Raw genomic sequence first — 13,137 nt, forward strand, 5'->3', positions numbered from 1 at the left:
TTATCAATTTAAAAAAAACCTACAAACTTCTTATTTTAAAAAGAGATTTGAAATTACGTAACACTTTATTCATCATCACCATTTGTAAGACTTTTGTGAAAGTTGAAGACAGTCTGTGATGATATGTCTGGTGATACTTGGACTTACAGGAACCAAATGCAGTGACTTATGTTAATGTAATTCTTTAAGAATCAACAAGACAGAAATGTAGATAGAAAATAAAAAGAATTTCCAACTCTTCTTACACCGTATCAAATCTGCAGCAGACTTCTCAAGAATAAATAAAAAGCAGTATCATCTGAAAAGCGCGTCTCTTCTACTTGCCCCTGACACAAATGTGTAGGAAAGTAGTCTTCTTGACTGATTTCTTGTATTACACTGAGGAAGCCAACTCATGTGTATGCATCCATTTGTTTGCCAGTAAACTAAGGATACTTGAAAGCCTTAAAAACAGGAAGTGTAATGTCTGAATTGTATGAGTTCAGCTATGATATATTAATAGAATTATTAATAATTTAGATCACACTGACCCCTCAGATCACCATTTGAAGTCAGTTTAGCTGTTCCCAGTACTTCAAATACAAATTAGTGAGAGTCAGAGCTTAGTCTAAACACCCTAAACAGTGTGTAAGTGAAAATGCAAACAGGTGAAGTTGGTGAAAGGGAACATGCTTTTGTACTTGCAGTACCAAAATGAATACTGTAACTCATTGTCCATCTTTCTTTATTGACATTCTATTTAAAAAATGTTATTTTGCCACTTGGTTTCTTTGCTAACAGCCAACATCTATTTTGAACCACAAATCCCCACCTCAAAGTCTCCCTTAGATCTACCTTTGCTCTCTAAATTTATTCTAATTGCAGCTTGCTTCCTGCTTTCCAATCTCTCTATATTTGGCAGTTGTTTGTTGTTACAGACATTCACCCCCTTAACAGATTTTCAGTCATTCAATTTATTTCTGAGTCTCTCACCTATCCACTGGCTTGGCTGTAGATACTAGCTCAGCCTTCTTACACCAAGAACGATCTTAAGTTAGTCAGAGGCCTGAGGTTACAGTCAATTTACATGACTTCTAGTATGATCCTTATATATCTTTGACATTTATGTCCTGAGAACACAGAAACATTACACATTCTTTTTCATTTGCTGCCTTACTAGAGCTCTGCATAGTGAGAGTTCAGTCTAAAATGGGAGTCTCACTGGTACCAGCATATCCTTCATGTGGATACTTCAGACATTGTGGAGTCTCACATTATGGGAGGCACATCAGAGAATGTCCCTACATGAAATACATGAAATATTCACTGATTTGGATGGTGTTTGTGCAATTTGATCTTTTTTCTTTTTTTTTTTTCTTTCTTGAATACTAGACAACGTAGTCATTCAAAAATATCTTAATAGACCTTGCATGGTTTATGATAGCTACTGTGAGAGAGGAAAACTTCCTAGTAATGTCTAACATTAACTGAGTCCCATATGACATCGTTACATCAAGTAGGGTCTAGAATGGGTCCAAGAAGTAGTCTGTTTACATGGCTCACTGATTCTTTGAGCATCTTGTTATTTTCAATGCCTCTAGCAAAAAGCAATCTGTTTTCTCACCTGTTAGTTAGTGTCTCCTGTAAGTCAGTAGGACTCCACTGCTTTAAAAAATTAATGCTGCAGCAGATTGCCACTCAAAAGTAGAGCCTAAATATGTCAGTTCAGTATTCCTTTCAGTCTTCATGCTTCTTACAAGGATCAATATACGGTATATTAATCATTTTCCTTCATTATAAGAATAAATCTGAAACCCCAATACAGCCAGAATTTGTTTACAGATGTTGTACATGTAGCATAAATGATGTAATCACAAACTTCATACTCAAGGGCATTCACATCATGCTTTTTTACTAACATGAGTTGCTTTTGCCCTATAGTCATTTCCTTTCCCCATACGGTGTACATGCCACAAAGATTCCAGTGATCTGAATTGTGTCTCAATTGCATAATGCAAAGTAACATTCATTGTTCTCATATGGTGAATCACTTTCTCGGCAGCACCAATCCATTGCTATGGCTCACTCTGTTTGAGGAGAAGGGTTGAACAAGCTGATTTCATATAACCATGGAAACGTTTGAATTGGAAGAAACCTTTAAATGTCATCTAGTTCAACTGCCTTGCAGTGTAAGCAGACACCTACAGCTCAAACTGATTGCTCACAGCCTGGTCCAGCCTGATCTTCAATGTCTCCTAAGATAGGGCTTCCACCACCTCTCTAGGCAGCCAGTTTCAGTGTCTTACCACCCAGACTACAAAAAACTTCTTTCTTATGCCCAGTCTAAATCTCCCCTCTTTCAGTTTGAAACCATTACTCCTTGCTGTCTCACAACAAACGCTGCTAAAGAGTCTGTCCCCTTTCTTAGAGCCTTTCTTTAGATACTGAAAGGCCACTACGAGGTCTCTCTGGAGCCTTCTCTTCTCCAGGCTGAACAGCTCCAGCTCTCTCAGCCTGTCCTCATAAGGAAGGCATTCCATCCCTTGGAATGTCTCTTCTGTACTGAGTATTCCACGACTGGATGCAGTACTCCAGGTGAGGTTTCACCAGTACAGAGTAGAGGAACAGGATCACCTTCCTCAACCTGCTGATCATGCTTATTTTGCTGTTCCAGAGATCTCTTACAACTTTACCTATTTTATAAAAAGCAAACATTTCTATTTCATTTCCGACTGCTGGTGTTTACTCTCTAGTATCAATAGGCTCATAATCACCAAAGCCAAACTAAAGCATGAACTGAAAAGCCATTTTGCACTAGGCAATTCTAAGATCTACTGGCTTGACTTCAGAACTTGTAGTTAGCTGAAAGCTAGCTTGGATACATCAGCATGAGTTGAATCGGGCTTTTTATTACTGTATGCAAATTCGTCCAATTGTATTTGATATTTGAATCATAGGTCAGCAATTTTCATAAACTTTCTCTTCCAATTCTTTCCAGGACTAATGGCCAGCTGTAAGTCAGCAGATTTAAAACAGATAAAATGAATTAATCACAAAAAAATCATCACAACAGACCATTTGTTGCACTTTACTATCTTTTTTTTATCAGCTTTCCATTGCAAAGCTGCTCCTTACCAATTGATTATGCTTAGAAAGAATAATAATTTTAATATAAAACAGAGTGTTGCAGGAGATCCTTCAAAGGAAGCAAAACATGTGTCAAACTGGCTTTGTGCCAGTACTTTCACATTCCCTATACAGAAACTCCTGATATTTCATGTCTGTCTCTTAGTACTGGAGTTTTTTCTAGGTCACTGAATCTGGACAATGCAGGGCTTTGCACTTGAAACAATTATCTAAATTTTCTTTGTTGCCCAGATGAGTTCCTACTCTTCACCAGGCCTTTTAAAATCACAGTACATTATTGTGGTAGAGAATGACTGACAAGTTTGGTGGTGGGGATTACAGCCATTGAACGTATGTGAAAAATCAGCACCATTAAAAAAAATATATGTATTATGATCCTAAATGAGAGCTCAGTTCTAATCACAATTCTGCTCTTTGCTAGCCTTTCTCTTTTCTCTGAAGTTACTGGATCTCATTTTACCTTCAGTTATCTAAAATAATGAGTCCAGAACTTTCATAAGGGAGCCATGAATGAAACTGTTCATATCTATTTTTCCAAAGTGCAAGAGCAATTTAAAGGAAACATTAGGAAGAAATAAAAAAAAACATAAATAGGTCTGAGAAAGCATAATGGAGTTCAGTTGTTGATTTTATGTTGCTAATAGTTACAAGCTTTTTTCTCACTGCCAATGAGGTGTAGTAGGAATTCGTAATACTTTTAAGAAAAGTGGGGGAAAAAAACTGAATAAGCAAGAGTTTAGTTCTGTTTTTCCGTTTCACCAACTATCTTTTAGACCACTAAATATCGACATTATTATTTATGTGAAAATTAAATTATAATTGTGGGGTGAACACTAGCTGTGGTGCATACTGCATGTTTTCACATTTGCCCTGATGAATTCAAATATAAGTCAATTCAGAGCCATAGCATCTGTGTTTCTTTTGTCTGAATATTAAAAAAACCAGCATCTCTCAAGGTGTACAACAGGGGAATTTCCTTCTTCACAACAGCACTCCTTCTTTGTGCCTGCAGAATACAGATCTTTTCTGAAGATGAAAAAGCAATATACAAATATTAAATAACATGTTTTCAGTGCGTTACCAATGGACGGATTTCAGTATTGGGTCTTTCAGTTTATAAGGAAGAACATCAGATTATGACAGTTTCAGAAATACCTTTCCTGTTAGCAATATCAACAGAAATAGCCCTTGGAAATTCATAATCCCAATGGAATGGCACCCTCATAAGTTAATTTAAAATCCTTCCAATATTGCATTTTGTTTTCGATTTCATTAGCAAACAGTGAGCTGACCTCTCTCAGTGTGGAGAAAGGCTATAAAACAGCATCTAATTATTAAATTTAAGAATGTATTTTTTTTTTCTTCTAGAAACACACACTATTGAAGGCTAGCTTTGCAAACATTCCTCAAAAACAAAAGCTAGGCACATATTCCTCATTTTGAGACATATATTTTGACAACTTCAGCATTTACACCAGCAGTGAATTTCTGAAGTAAATCCTCATTATTTCTCTCACTAGATTTGAACATCCATCACTCTCAGAGAGTATGGATTTGATTCCTTTTGGAAAATATGAGATGGGGAGACCTTTTCTGCATGTGTGCCACCTGCAAATGGTGACACTGGGCCGATAAGCAGCTAAAAGTCATCCAGAACTATATAGGAGCCAATGGAAGGTGTTAAAGCCCTCCACAGTCACTACAGACAGCTGGAAGTGCTTTGTATACACAACAGCCGAACTATACTATTTAATTCATATTTCATATGATAATCTATGCTATCTCAAGCTCTTTGTAGGGCCCAGATCTCACAAACATATAAACATAGCAACATTCTTGCTGTGCCTGCCCACTCTAATTTCTCTTGCCATCTCAATAACTCACCTATTGTAATCCTACACTTTTTATCAATCTTCCTTTTACTAATGTTTCCCTGATGGCAGTGTCAGTCCCTTTGTTCTGCTGTGAGATACAACTTGTTGCTCTCTGTGGTTCTAAGGAAAGTAATATTTATAAATATGTTTCAAAGGAAGTTCTAAGGCTTTGGCAAGATGTAAATCTGCTGGGAATACCATACAACCACACAAAAAATGATCAGCAAAATCCAGGAAAAGGAATATTATTTATCTGAAGATATGGGACAACAGCCATGTTCTGGAGATGTGCCCTTACTGTTGCAGTTTTGAATATACCTTCCTGCAGAAGCACACCATCAATCCTGCTGCTTGCTTGGGTGCTCATATCCCTGTATTCAGACTCATTGTACGGGAGAACCTGGAGGAGGTCTCATCTGGGGCTTTTATTAGGATCATAGAATTTCCCAAGTTGTATGGGACCCATGAGGATCATGGAGTCCAGCTCCAGGCTTAGCACTGGACCACTCAAACTTAAAACTGTGACAGTTGCCCTGGGAGCCTGTTCCAGTGCCTGATCATTCTGTGGTGAATAATTTTTTCCTGATATTCAGCCTGACCCTCCCCTAATGAAGCCCCATGCCATTCCATTGGATTCTATCCCTGTCACCAGAAAGAAGACATCAGCACCTACTCCTTTGCTCCTAGAGTACAGTTCAGTGGTGCAAAGGTTTCACCAGTGAAAGCATCTTTCTTGATTACTACAGAGAGCTACCCAAAATTTTATAAAAGAGTAGCAAAGGTAAAGCTCTATCTTTTGGCTGAAGACTTCACCTGTGCTGTTCTACATTTAAAAACCATGAACACAGCATCGGATATTTAATGTCACAGGGACAAAGTGGTTTCACCTGAGAAAACTCATTTGTTTCAGGCACTGAGGCCTGTGTCAAGGCAGCTACAGAAGCAAAGGCTCTCAGACATTGTTCAAGATTTTCTTGCGCAAAACAATACTCCTGTGGAATAAGGTCTATTAATTCAGTGTGTGCTTCTGTTATACCTGCAGATTAAGATACTGCCTGACTCATTTTTTTCTGCAGTATTTTTCTTTGGTTTTCTCAGAATGAGCAGGAGGTTGAAGCCAAAGGCACTATGGTGTTACTTTGAAATAAGTAGTGACAATCAAAAATAATAGGAGAAAATATACAGGAACCAAAATAAATGATGCTATCAAGTTGCAGTGACATGCTGACATCATCTACAGAAGATGATGGAAAAGGTAGAGTGGTATTTCTTGGACCTCTCAGGCTTCACAGTGAGGAGAACTATATTTCTTCTGTTAGTTTCAATCAAATTTGCAACAGATATATTCAATCCAGGGGACTGGTCTACAGTTTGGGTGAAGTAAAAAGTCCAAACTGCACTGATTGCTTCAGAAGTGGTTCAAAATTTAGTACAAAATTTTTCTTCCTATTGTAGACATAGCTCAAGGGGAGACAGATCTCTCTAGACTCATGATAATGAAACACTTTCTTTAGTCATTTTAAACTGCCTATTCATGCAGAAAGAAAAGAGAGACAAAATATAAAACAATTTTTGAAAAGTTTCACATTTTCCAATTTACTGTATAAACTATTATGATCAAAATGTATAGAGTACGTGTGCACATTCATCTATGTAAATTGCTTCCTTCTTAAAAAAGCTTAATACAATTCTTCTTTTTCTTGTTTTAATTCTTACTTAAAATATTTGTTAACAGCTGGTGATAAAGCAACATTCAGCTAATTAATGAAATTCCAGACTGAACTATTTCCTTAAGTACAAATACACAAGATTCCCAGATACTCAATTACTACCATATGCCCATTTGTTTTTAGAGGAAAATCAATTCAAACACTTCTCTAAACACAACCATAAAAACAATGATACTATGTTTTGGATCCATGACTAGTTGCGATAACACAATAATCCTTTTAGCTGTAACAGAGCAGGTCTTACACAGAATCAAGCACTCTTTTGCTCCTCACGCTGGCCTGCCAGTGAGGAGGCTGGGGTTTCATAGTAAGACGGGAGGCATATAGCTAGGACAGCTGGCACAAATTTACCAAACAGATATCCCAGACCATATGTTGTCTTCTCAGCAATGAAAGCTGAAGTGAAAGAAAGAGGAATAGAGGAACTTCTGGAGTAATGGAGTTTGTCTTCCCAATAAAGCATAGAATCACAGAATCACAGAATCATGGAATGGCCTGGGTTGAAAAGGACTTCAATCACTAGACCAGGCTGCCCAGAGCCACATCCAGCCTGGCCTTGAATGCCTAGGGATGGCGCATCCACAACCTCCTTGGGCAACCTGTTCAGTGCTTCACTCTGAATGAAAAACTTCCTCCTAATATCTAACCTAAACCTTCCCTGTCTCACTTTAAAACCATTCCCTCTTGTTCTACCACCATGCACCCTTGTAAACAGCTGTTCTCCCTCCTCCCCCTCCTGTTTACATGCAAGTTAAGACGTATATGATGAGGAAATGGCTGAACACCTGCCTGATGGGAAGTAGCAAATTAATTCCTTGTTTTGCTTTGCTTATGCATGTGGCTTTTCCTTTACCTAGTACATTGTCTTTATCCCAATCCATAAGTTTTACCTTTCCAATTCTTTTCCCCCACTCACTCAGAGTAGAGTGAAGAAGTAGATTTTTACGAACAAACAATTTTTGGTTTGTTTGTTTTATGTCTTCCTGCAAAATACAGGGAAATCTTTGTTTTTTTAAACTTCCTGCACTCATTTCATGAATCAGAGTACCTTTACTGGCTGTGCAGGCACAATATGGATTTTAAAGTAAGGAATGTGTCTGAAAAGACAAGCCATACAAACATGGCAATAGAAAAAGAGTCAGAATAACTTTGAAGATGTGTTGCTTCTGAAAAACAGCTATATACACCACAAACTATAAGCAAGCACCTTTTTAACTAAGAAAATATCATCATTAGAAAAATCTAACAATAGACTCAGTAAGCTTATTTTCTAAAGCTTATTTATGCATCTGCACATTAAGTAAGCAAATACTATTAACTACAAAAGTTTCTAAATATATTATACCAAGATCAATGATGTGACATTTTCACATAAATAATAATTTTGACTGGTAAAATCAACTATAGTCTTGTCAGCTGCTGTTAAAATTAAGGCTTTTAAGTAGTTGGATTTTTTTTTTGTAAACTTAGTTGGCCACCACAACAGTACAGGCTGAATTTAAAAAGAATGGTATTTTCTTTGGCAGAACTCTACTTTACTTTATTAATTTGATGGAAATTTAATTAGATTAAATTGTAGTTCCAGTTTATTTCAATTGAATATGATATGTAGCATATCAGTTAAAGATTTTTTAAACTATTGTTCTTAGTTGTTTATTGTTGGAAAGTTGTTGGAAACATAGTTACTAAACTAGTCCTACCATTTTGCCCCAGTAGGCTTAGTTAGAAAAATCTGGAAGTAGAGATAAGAAACTTATTGGTGTGACAAATTCTTTCTGATGATCCATTTTTATGGATCCATGAGCAGCAAAATGGAGTATTATTTCAATGAAAACAACTGAGCAGCAGGCAGGCCATTTTAACTAGCATCACAAAAATACTAAGCTCTGAAAGAAAAACAAATGACAATGAACATTGCTGACACAGCCAATAAAATTAGCCATTTTGTTCTGGCAAAATGCGTTGTAACAATGCTTTAATGCTACAATTGTTCATAGATATTTTGTAGTAACTTCTGCTGGCAAAATGTGAAAATGAATCTCCAGTCCAGCAGGTGATGGTAGGAAAAGCTGACCTGAAATCTGGCCAGCTTGGCACAAATTCACTGATGAACACAAAAGAGAGAGCTTCACAGCTTTCACTGCTCTTATTTCCCTTTGTCTCTCAAATCAAACATGAAAAGGATGTCAATGTTCATTGCCTACCAGAGGAACTGGGACATACATGCCTAGAGTTCATGCAAGTATGCATTTGGTGAGTCCATGTCTGGTGTACTGTGTCACAGTAGAGAAAGAAAAAAAGACAGGGAAATGCTGGAGAGATTCCAGTGGAGGGCCACAATGATGATGAGGAGCACCTCCCATATGAGGAAAGGCTGAGAGATCTGAGACTGTTGAGTTTGGAGAAGGCTGAGAGGGAATGTTAATAATGCTTATAAATGCTCTAATTTAAATGCTCTTATTTAGTGCTCTAAAGAGTAGGTGTCAAGAGGATGGGCCCATCAACAGAACAAGGGGCAACAGGCCCCAAGAAACCAGACACAGAATGTTCCATACAAACATGAGAAAGAACTTGCTTACTGTGAGAGTGGGGTTGGACTTAATGATCTCCAGAGTTCCCTTTCAATCCCTACAATTCTGTAATTCTGTAATGATTCAGTGATTTGCTATCTTTATGGAAATAAAATACATATTTCAAAAAGGGATTAAAACCAAGATCCAGAACTTCTAAATGCCTGTGAGATCATAACACAACTGTTTAATCAGACTGAGCAGTAAGGGCACCACTGAGTTTCACGTGGAATCCTCACTTCCATAAGGCATCAGCATATAGAGATTGTCCCCAAAGACCCGTCTCCACCACAGTTACTGATCTATCTTTGTAAATACAGTTTGTGACTTACTGTACCCCTTCATTCAAAATCTTAAAAGACATTATTATATGCTATCCATGATCTTTCTCTTTTCCTCATGCACTGCAGGAGAATTTCTAACCTCAAAATGGTATTACAATTGTAACAAAATAGACAGTGTGTTGTTTTCTAGTTTTAGAACATAAGTATTTGCAAATTAGGCTTATAACATCTACTGTCCTTTTAGATGCTTTATATGGTGTACTGATTTCTAGACTAATGTACTTGCTGTGACGCATCCTCTGCTTTGACACTTTAACATTTAATAAAAAAAGAGTTTACAGATGTAAAAGTCCAGAAAATCGATTAATTTAATTTGTTGTCAAAAAGCTATAGAGCTATTCTTCCCAATGAAGAGAAACTTCTATGCTTAAATAGTAAATGATCTCCAGAGGTTCCTTCCAACCCCTGTAGTTCTGTGATTCTGTGTGATTATGTAATGTTCTTCTTTGAGAGTATCCTCTTTGAGAGAACTGCTTTCCTTATATACACATTCATCTAAAGTGTTAGATTTTTATATTTTTTATCTAATCATTAGAATTAAACAGAGATTGCAGTGAAAAAAGAAAAGCAAAAGAATTGATTGAATCTGTAAGTCCTTCATTAAGGTTCAAGTATATCATCTAGCATTTGGGTACATCTCTCCATTCTTGTTCTTTGGAGCCATCAGCAACATTTTTCACCAACCTGAAGTCTGCTTTCAAACTTTTCCTAGCTACTGATAAAGACCTTCAAAGTTGATCCCACAGGAATGAAACTATCATTATTTTCAGATTTTGGAAATCCACTAAAATATGCCCCAAGCACCTTTAGGGCTATGCTATGCACCATTTGATGGGAACAGTTATTGTCACCTTCTGACTAAGAGGCTGTGAAAAGGGAGGACACCAGTCTCTGCTCTGCCAGAAGGGCAGTGCCCACAGTCAGACTTGCTCTTTAATACCTGATGTTACACTGGCTGTTCTTCGTTCAGGCTGTAGCTATATCATTTAGAGGAGAGATAGGGATGGAACATCTCCCTTGTGAGGACAGGCTGCGAGAGCTTGGGCTGTTCAGCCAGGAGAAGAGAAGGCTCCAGGAAAACATGATAGTGGTCTTTCAGTATCTAAAAGGAGGCTCTAAGGAAAAAAGAGACAGACTCTTTAGCAGGGTCTGTAGTGACAGGACAAGGGGAAATGGTTTCAAACTAAAAAGGGGTAGAACTAGATACAAAGAAGAAATGTTTCACAAACAGGGTGATGAGGCACTGGAACAGGTTGCCCAGAGATGTATAGTGGTTGCCCCAGCCTTGGAGATATACAAGGCCAGGCTGGACCAGGCTTTGAGCAAACAAACAGAGCTATAAGTGTCTCTTTCCATTAGACCTTTTATGGTCCATTCCAATTGAAATGATTCTTTGATGATTCTCTGATGATGAGTGTGAGGGTTATGGAAAACTTAGACACAGACTATTTATTTGAGGTAGAATAGTGCTTTAATCTAGCATTGATGATAACAAACAAACAAACAAACAAAACAATAACCAAATGGACTAAACCAGTTCATATAAGAAACTCACACAAGTGGTAGACAAGAAAACCAGGCATTTTGAAGAAATCACTCACTGATTCACATTGGCCATTTCCTTATAAAACTACAAGTGGAATATCAGCAAAATTAAGTTACAGAAAGCCTTTTTCAGCTGATTAATTTGAATCACTCTTGTTTCATATCAATTCATGTTGATTTTATTGTTAATTACACTTTTGCTACACAAGGCCACTGAAGTGACAACCTTGATGCAGTTTTAAAAATGAGAACCATCATTAGGTAAGACAAAGTCAAGACAAGAACAAAAGGGTAAGGCAAAAAGATAATACTTATAGATAGGCAGGAAAGTATGTGGTATTTGTTACTGAGCATAGAAAAGGGCATATGGAGATCTCTGTTCAGATACCAGTGGGTCATCACTACTTTTCAGCAGATGGCAGTACAGTGCTAATGTTGGACTTCATAACAAAACCGTGCACAAAACACTTGGACTTTTTGTACTGGATTGTCTCCTTGTTTATGCATCCTGCTTCACAAAGAGATTTCAACACTTCATAATTTTTGAAGAAACAATGGCTTAAGGTTGTCAGCCAGAACTTCCTCTACTGAATGCAGATAATTCTTAAATTGTAGAAGTCAACAGATGTTTACTATCATAAACAAACTACCAAATATTCTGAAAATGTTGTCTGACAATGCTATATGTTAGATACATTGTGAAAATAACAGTGACATTAGATAAATATTGCTAGGCATTTACTAGAACACTGAGCTATCAATCATTAAAAGATACTAGAGAAAGAATAAAATCATTTTGGTATCTTGAATACAAAGCAGATGTGAATTGTGGAGATTGTCTCAGGATCTTACAAGAAAGATCATTTTTAAAAATAACATTAGAAAATTAGATCAGGTAATCTTCAAAATCAACAAGGGAGGCATAGATGCCTGTCTGGTATGCCCCTATGTTGACAACACTGTATTGCAAAGTGCCTGTGAAAAATGTTGATGCTAGTGAGCTTTATAACAAAAAGGATAGTTTTATAAATTCACTCTCCATAACACAGAATTACTGTCTTCTCCTACTGTTATTTCAATCTGTGTCCTCTACATCTTTTCCTGGCAGTGGGCACCACTAATGAGAGCTCTGTTCTGTCCACTTTGCATGAGAGTCCTGCAAGGCCATTTCTCCAGACTGTCCACATTGCTCTTGATGGAAGTTCAATTCTTTGGGAAATCAAGCACACTCACTTTTATGTCAAAATAAAATTTTTTGAGGGTGCACTTTGCTCCATCATCCATATCAATAATGAATATGTTAAACAGGGTAGGATCCAGTATGGTGGCTCCCAACTAGACTTCAAGCCACTGATCACAACCCTCTGAGCTCAACTGCTCAGCTAGTTTTCAGAACACTTCACTGACTGCTTTAACAGCTTCTCTGTAAGGATCTTGTGGGAGAAAGTGATGAAAACCATATTGCCCAGACAGTCAACATCCACGGTTTTCCTCTCACCTACCAAGCCAGGCATTTCATTGCAGAGGTTTATCAGCTTGGTAGAGCATGACTTCCCCTCAGTGAATCCGTACTGAATAATTCTAACAACTTTCTTGTCTTTTTTGTGCCTGGAAGGGGTTTCCAGGAGGAGGATTAGTTCCTCAATCAAAGGATAAAGAAAGTGAAGAATTTTGCTCTGAAACACTGAAGACTTCTAAAAATCCTTCTTTACAGCAGTCTGTATGAATGTCTGCATTCATACCTGAGACAAAGTCTAATTTCAGGATTTTCCATGGAGTTATTAACAAAAATTAAGAAAGAGATTACCTGTTGAATTGCATCAGAACATAGAATCAAGTTACTTGAGGACCACATTTGTTTTCAAAAAACAGATTAAACTGATGGGAATAACCTAAATGCAGATTACAACTGCTATTACTTTACTTCATTTTCACTTTTTTTTTTTTC

General features: G+C 37.2%; 1 protein-coding gene across 1 annotated transcript in view; it reads right to left on the reverse strand.

Annotated features, from left to right (window-relative positions):
* The window catches only part of TRPM3 (transient receptor potential cation channel subfamily M member 3), a 236,995-nt gene that overhangs the window by 145,487 nt on the left and 78,371 nt on the right, over positions 1-13,137 (reverse strand). The gene's annotated exons all lie outside the window — the stretch shown is intronic.

The sequence above is a fragment of the Meleagris gallopavo genome, chromosome Z (genome assembly GCF_000146605.3).
Source record: "Meleagris gallopavo isolate NT-WF06-2002-E0010 breed Aviagen turkey brand Nicholas breeding stock chromosome Z, Turkey_5.1, whole genome shotgun sequence".
Taxonomy (NCBI): Eukaryota; Metazoa; Chordata; class Aves; order Galliformes; family Phasianidae; genus Meleagris; species Meleagris gallopavo.